The sequence below is a fragment of the Rhinoderma darwinii genome, chromosome 13 (assembly GCF_050947455.1).
Source record: "Rhinoderma darwinii isolate aRhiDar2 chromosome 13, aRhiDar2.hap1, whole genome shotgun sequence".
Lineage (NCBI taxonomy): Eukaryota > Metazoa > Chordata > Amphibia > Anura > Rhinodermatidae > Rhinoderma > Rhinoderma darwinii.
In genome coordinates, this window is record NC_134699.1 from 4,487,169 (window position 1) to 4,495,433 (window position 8,265).

General features: G+C 40.6%; 1 protein-coding gene across 3 annotated transcripts in view; it reads right to left on the reverse strand.

Annotated features, from left to right (window-relative positions):
- The window catches only part of AURKA (aurora kinase A), a 124,230-nt gene that overhangs the window by 115,570 nt on the left and 395 nt on the right, over positions 1-8,265 (reverse strand). For 2 of the 3 annotated variants that reach the window (XM_075845646.1, XM_075845645.1), the window contains exon 2: positions 1,538-1,682. The gene's annotated coding sequence lies outside the window, so the exon portion shown is untranslated. Of the gene's footprint in view, positions 1-1,537; positions 1,683-7,915; positions 8,104-8,265 lie in introns of those variants that run through there. The other variant, XM_075845644.1, reaches the window with a different exon arrangement.

Sequence of the window (8,265 nt, forward strand, 5' to 3'; positions counted from 1 at the left end):
AAGGTTGCAGACCCCTGCTATAGATCAATATACAATAAAGAAAGCATTCTAAAAGACAATATACAAGAAAGGGAGCATTCTGCAGACCGATATACAATAAAGCAGCATTCTATAGGCCAATCTTCAATGTAGAAAATTCTATAGAATAATATGCAATAAAGAGATCCTCCTATATAGCAATGTACAATAAAGAAGCATTCCATAGTCTGATATGGAATAAAGAAGCATTCTATAGCCCGATATGGAATAAAGAAGCATTCTATAGCCTGATATGGAGTGAAGAAGCATTCTATAGCCTGATATGGAGTGAAGAAGCATTCTATAGCCTGATATGGAGTGAAGAAGCATTCTATAGCCCGATATGGAATAAAGAAGCATTCTATAGCCTGATATGGAGTGAAGAAGCATTCTATAGCCTGATATGGAGTGAAGAAGCATTCTATAGCCCGATATGGAATAAAGAAGCATTCTATAGCCCGATATCGAATGAAGAAGCATTCTATAGCCCAATATGGAATAAAGAAGCATTCTATATCCCGATATGGAATAAAGAAGCATTCTATAGCCTGATATGGAATAAAGAAGCATTCTATAGCCTGATATGGAATAAAGAAGCATTCTATAACCCGATATGGAATAAAGAAGCATTCTATAGCCCGATATGGAATGAAGAAGCATTCTATAGCCCGATATGGAATAAAGAAGCATTCTATAGCCCGATATGGAATAAAGAAGCATTATATAGCCCGATATGGAATAAAGAAGCATTCTATAGCCCAATATGGAATAAAGAAGCATTCTATAGCCCGATATGGAATAAAGAAGCATTCTATAGCCCGATATGGAATAAAGAAGCATTCTATAGCCCGATATGGAGTGAAGAAGCATTCTATAGCCCGATATGGAATAAAGAAGCATTCTATAGCCCGATATGGCATAAAGGAGCATTATATAGCCCGATATGGAATAAAGAAGCATTCTATAGCCCAATATGGAATAAAGAAGCATTCTATATCCCGATATGGAATAAAGAAGCATTCTATAGCCTGATATGGAATAAAGAAGCATTCTATAGCCTGATATGGAATAAAGAAGCATTCTATAGCCTGATATGGAATAAAGAAGCATTCTATAGCCTGATATGGAATAAAGAAGCATTCTATAACCCGATATGGAATAAAGAAGCATTCTATAGCCCGATATGGAATAAAGAAGCATTCTATAGCCCGATATGGAATGAAGAAGCATTCTATAGCCCGATATGGAATGAAGAAGCATTCTATAGCCCGATATGGAATAAAGAAGCATTCTATAGCCCGATATGGAATGAAGAAGCATTCTATAGCCCGATATGGAATAAAGAAGCATTCTATAGCCCGATATGGAATGAAGAAGCATTCTATAGCCTGATATGGAATAAAGAAGCATTCTATAGACCATTCAATAGAAGCCACAGTAATCTGTTAGGATGCATAGAAGGACACGCTACCAACATTTTTTCATAAGCCTCACCCCTGGCCGCAACTCCCAAACCAACCTGGTAAAGACATTCCTGTGTTCTCCGAGTGCCCGGAACCAGTTAGGCAAATTAAGTGACTGAACTCGGAATTTCTCTAAAAATGTCTGATCACTCGATCACGTGGCTCCTGTCATGTTGCTGCCATTAGCATTTAAGTCAAATCCTAGTTTAAAAAAAACAAAAACAACAACAAACCAGTCAGTTATTCTATTTTACTATGAAGTTTCTTTTGGGCAACTTTCAGGTGATGGTGGAGATTTCCGTTAAATTTCTCTTCCATGTACAGACCAATACAGCACTCTAATTCTTTGTACTAGTGTATACTGCCCTCTAGTGCTGACATAAATAAAAGCAATATGTAATTTTTTATGACGTGCAATTCATTTTGAAAGGGTTGTCTCAAAGACAACACCTGTCCATATGCCATATTATGGAATAAGAACGTCACAGAGAGGGTCCTCCGCTCAAGATCCCCCTCTATAAGTCAAAATGGATATCCACTCTGTAAGTGCATTGTAGAAACTCAGCGAAGCTGTTAGGGGAGGGGGGGGGGGAGGGTGTCTGTGCACAAGCTTGCTGACTGCTTCCAATAACAACCAGCAGAATAGTGAGTGCAGCTCTGGAGTATAATACAAGATGTAACTCAGGATCAGTACAGGATAAGTAATGTAATATATGTACACAGTGACTCCACCAGCAGAATAGTGAGTGCAGCTCTGGAGTATAATACAGGATGTAACTCAGGATCAGTACAGGATAAGTAATGTAATGTATGTACACAGTGACTCCACCAGCAGAATAGTGAGTGCAGATCTGGAGTATAATACAGGAGGTAACTCAGGATCAGTAATGTATGTACACAGTGACTACACCAGCAGAATAGTGAGTGCAGCTCCGGAGTATAATACAGCATGTAACTCAGGATCAGTACAGGATAAGTAATGTAATGTATGTACACAGTGACTCCACCAGCAGAATAGTGAGTGCAGCTCTGGAGTATAATACAGGATGTAACTCAGGATCAGTACTCGATAAGTAATGTAATGTATGTACTCTGTGACTCCACCAGCAGAATAGTGAGTGCAGCTCTGGAGTATAATACAGGATGTAACTCAGGGTCAGTACAGGATAAGTAATGTAATGTATGTACACTGTGACTCCACCAGCATAATAGTGAGTGCAGCTCTGGAGTATAATACAGGCTGTAACTCAGGATCAGTACAGGATAAGTTATGTAATGTATGTACACAGTGACTCCACCAGCAGAATAGTGAGTACAGCTCTGGAGTATAATACAGAATGTTACTCAGGATCAGTACTCGATAAGTAATGTAATATATGTACACAGTGACTCCACCAGCAGAATAGTGAGTACAGCTCTGGAGTATAATACAGAATGTAACTCAGGATCAGTACTCGATAAGTAATGTAATGTATGTACACAGTGACTCCACCAGCAGAATAGTGAGTACAGCTCTGGAGTATAATACAGAATGTAACTCAGGATCAGTACTCAATAAGTAATGTAATGTATGTACACAGTGACTCCACCAGCAGAATAGTGAGTGCAGCTCTGGAGTATAATACAGGATGTAACTCAGGATCAGTACAGGATAAGTAATGTATGTACACAGTGACTCCACCAGCAGAATAGTGAGTACAGCTCTGGAGTATAATACAGAATGTTACTCAGGATCAGTACTCGATAAGTAATGTAATATATGTACACAGTGACTCCACCAGCAGAATAGTGAGTACAGCTCTGGAGTATAATACAGAATGTAACTCAGGATCAGTACAGGATAAGTAATGTAATGTATGTACACAGTGACTCCACCAGCAGAATAGTGAGTGCAGCTCTGGAGTATAATACAGGATGTAACTCAGGATCAGTACAGGATATGTAATGTATGTACACAGTGACTCCACCAGCAGAATAGTGAGTGCAGCTCTGGAGTATAATACAGGATGTGTCTCAGGATCAGTACAGGATAAGTAATGTAATGTATGTACATAGTGACTCCACCAGCAGTAATAGTGAGTGCAGCTCTGGAGTATGATACAGGATGTTACTGAGGATCAGTACAGGGATAAGTAATGTAATGTATGTACACAGTGACTCCACCAGCAGAATAGTGAGTGCAGCTCTGGAGTATAATACAGGATGTAACCCAGGATCAGTACAGGATAAGTAATGTAATGTATGTACACAGTGACTCCACCAGCAGAATAGTGAGTGCAGCTCTGGAGTATAATACAGGATGTAACCCAGGATCAGTACAGGATAAGTAATGTAATGTATGTACACAGTGACTCCACCAGCAGAATAGTGAGTGCAGCTCTGGAGTATAATACAGGATGTAACCCAGGATCAGTACAGGATAAGTAATGTAATGTATGTACACAGTGACTCCACCAGCAGAATAGTGAGTGCAGCTCTGGAGTATAATACAGGATGTAACTCAGGATCAGTACAGGATAAGTAATGTAATGTATGTACACAGTGACTCCACCAGCAGAATAGTGAGTGCAGCTCTGGAGTATAATACAGGATGTAACCCAGGATCAGTACGGGATATGTAATGTATGTACACAGTGACTCCACCAGCAGAATAGTGAGTGCAGCTCTGGAGTATAATACAGGATGTAACCCAGGATCAGTACAGGATAAGTAATGTAATGTATGTACACAGTGACTCCACCAGCAGAATAGTGAGTGCAGCTCTGGAGTATAATACAGGATGTAACTCAGGATCAGTACAGGGATAAGTAATGTAATGTATGTACACAGTGACTCCACCAGCAGAATAGTGAGTGCAGCTCTGGAGTATAATACAGGATGTAACTCAGGATCCGTACAGGATAAGTAATGTAATGTATGTACACAGTGACTCCACCAGCAGAATAGTGAGTGCAGCTCTGGAGTATAATACAGGATGTAACTCAGGATCAGTACAGGATAAGTAATGTAATGTATGTACACTGTGACTCCACCAGCAGAATAGTGAGTGCAGCTCTGGAGTATAATACAGGATGTAACCCAGGATCAGTACAGGATAAGTAATGTAATGTATGTACACAGTGACTCCACCAGCAGAATAGTGAGTGCAGCTCTGGAGTATAATACAGGATGTAACTCAGGATCAGTACAGGATAAGTAATGTAATGTATGTACACAGTGACTCCACCAGCAGAATAGTGAGTGCAGCTCTGGAGTATAATACAGGATGTTACTGAGGATCAGTACAGGGATAAGTAATGTAATGTATGTACACAGTGACTCCACCAGCAGAATAGTGAGTGCAGCTCTGCAGTATAATACAGGATGTAACTCAGGATCAGTACAGGATAAGTAATGTACTGTATGTACACAGTGACTCCACCAGCAGAATAGTGAGTGCAGCTCTGGAGTATAATACAGGATATAACTCAGGATCAGTACAGGATAAGTAATGTAATGTATGTACACAGTGACTCAACCAGCAGAATAGTGAGTGCAGCTCTGGATAATAATACAGGATGTAACCCAGGATCAGTACAGGATAAGTAATGTAATGTATGTACACAGTGACTCCACCAGCAGAATAGTGAGTGCAGCTCTGGAGTATAATACAGGATGTAACCCAGGATCAGTACAGGATAAGTAATGTAATGTATGTACACAGTGACTCCACCAGCAGAATAGTGAGTGCAGCTCTGGAGTATAATACAGGATGTAACCCAGGATCAGTACAGGATAAGTAATGTAATGTATGTACACAGTGACTCCACCAGCAGAATAGTGAGTGCAGCTCTGGAGTATAATACAGGATGTAACCCAGGATCAGTACAGGATAAGTAATGTAATGTATGTACACAGTGACTCCACCAGCAGAATAGTGAGTGCAGCTCTGGAGTATAATACAGGATGTAACTCAGGATCAGTACAGGATAAGTAATGTAATGTATGTACACAGTGACTCCACCAGCAGAATAGTGAGTGCAGCTCTGGAGTATAATACAGGATGTAACCCAGGATCAGTACGGGATATGTAATGTATGTACACAGTGACTCCACCAGCAGAATAGTGAGTGCAGCTCTGGAGTATAATACAGGATGTAACCCAGGATCAGTACAGGATAAGTAATGTAATGTATGTACACAGTGACTCCACCAGCAGAATAGTGAGTGCAGCTCTGGAGTATAATACAGGATGTAACTCAGGATCAGTACAGGGATAAGTAATGTAATGTATGTACACAGTGACTCCACCAGCAGAATAGTGAGTGCAGCTCTGGAGTATAATACAGGATGTAACTCAGGATCCGTACAGGATAAGTAATGTAATGTATGTACACAGTGACTCCACCAGCAGAATAGTGAGTGCAGCTCTGGAGTATAATACAGGATGTAACTCAGGATCAGTACAGGATAAGTAATGTAATGTATGTACACTGTGACTCCACCAGCAGAATAGTGAGTGCAGCTCTGGAGTATAATACAGGATGTAACCCAGGATCAGTACAGGATAAGTAATGTAATGTATGTACACAGTGACTCCACCAGCAGAATAGTGAGTGCAGCTCTGGAGTATAATACAGGATGTAACTCAGGATCAGTACAGGATAAGTAATGTAATGTATGTACACAGTGACTCCACCAGCAGAATAGTGAGTGCAGCTCTGGAGTATAATACAGGATGTTACTGAGGATCAGTACAGGGATAAGTAATGTAATGTATGTACACAGTGACTCCACCAGCAGAATAGTGAGTGCAGCTCTGCAGTATAATACAGGATGTAACTCAGGATCAGTACAGGATAAGTAATGTACTGTATGTACACAGTGACTCCACCAGCAGAATAGTGAGTGCAGCTCTGGAGTATAATACAGGATATAACTCAGGATCAGTACAGGATAAGTAATGTAATGTATGTACACAGTGACTCCACCAGCAGAATAGTGAGTGCAGCTCTGGATAATAATACAGGATGTAACCCAGGATCAGTACAGGATAAGTAATGTAATGTATGTACACAGTGACTCCACCAGCAGAATAGTGAGTGCAGCTCTGGAGTATAATACAGGATGTAACCCAGGATCAGTACAGGATAAGTAATGTAATGTATGTACACAGTGACTCCACCAGCAGAATAGTGAGTGCAGCTCTGGAGTATAATACAGGATGTAACCCAGGATCAGTACAGGATAAGTAATGTAATGTATGTACACAGTGACTCCACCAGCAGAATAGTGAGTGCAGCTCTGGAGTATAATACAGGATGTAACCCAGGATCAGTACAGGATAAGTAATGTAATGTATGTACACAGTGACTCCACCAGCAGAATAGTGAGTGCAGCTCTGGAGTATAATACAGGATGTAACTCAGGATCAGTACAGGATAAGTAATGTAATGTATGTACACAGTGACTCCACCAGCAGAATAGTGAGTGCAGCTCTGGAGTATAATACAGGATGTAACCCAGGATCAGTACGGGATATGTAATGTATGTACACAGTGACTCCACCAGCAGAATAGTGAGTGCAGCTCTGGAGTATAATACAGGATGTAACCCAGGATCAGTACAGGATAAGTAATGTAATGTATGTACACAGTGACTCCACCAGCAGAATAGTGAGTGCAGCTCTGGAGTATAATACAGGATGTAACTCAGGATCAGTACAGGGATAAGTAATGTAATGTATGTACACAGTGACTCCACCAGCAGAATAGTGAGTGCAGCTCTGGAGTATAATACAGGATGTAACTCAGGATCCGTACAGGATAAGTAATGTAATGTATGTACACAGTGACTCCACCAGCAGAATAGTGAGTGCAGCTCTGGAGTATAATACAGGATGTAACTCAGGATCAGTACAGGATAAGTAATGTAATGTATGTACACTGTGACTCCACCAGCAGAATAGTGAGTGCAGCTCTGGAGTATAATACAGGATGTAACCCAGGATCAGTACAGGATAAGTAATGTAATGTATGTACACAGTGACTCCACCAGCAGAATAGTGAGTGCAGCTCTGGAGTATAATACATGATGTAACTCAGGATCAGTACAGGATAAGTAATGTAATGTATGTACACAGTGACTCCACCAGCAGAATAGTGAGTGCAGCTCTGGAGTATAATACAGGATGTAACCCAGGATCAGTACAGGATAAGTAATGTAATGTATGTACACAGTGACTCCACCAGCAGAATAGTGAGTGCAGCTCTGGAGTATAATACAGGATATAACTCAGGATCAGTACAGGATAAGTAATGTAATGGCACTTTATCCACCTTTCTGAATTTCCCGTATGATCTAATGTGATGTATTTAAGGTGACGCCATTATAATGGTTATTTTCCATTCAGTCATAGTGGATTTTTCATATATTATCATTTATAATATACTGACCTGTAATAGTTCTTGGAACTTTCTTAGAGGAAGGATTCTATTACTACTTTTTCCTGAAATGATACACCTTAAACCCAAAAAGCTGATTTCTGACGTAATAAACCCGGATAATAGAGCCTAAAAAAAAGTGAGGGGTCCACACAAAACGACCATGGGAATAATATGGTTCTGTCAGGCACCTGTGACTGCCCAGCAGTAGTTGAACTACAGCTCCCAGCATGCCTTGCCAGACTCACGTTGCTTATCCGAGTCAGAGGATGGAGCAAAGCATGCCGGGACCTGTAGTTCACACTAGCCGAAGAGCCGAAATGTGTTATGACACAATGAAACCATCCTGTTTGTGTCACCAG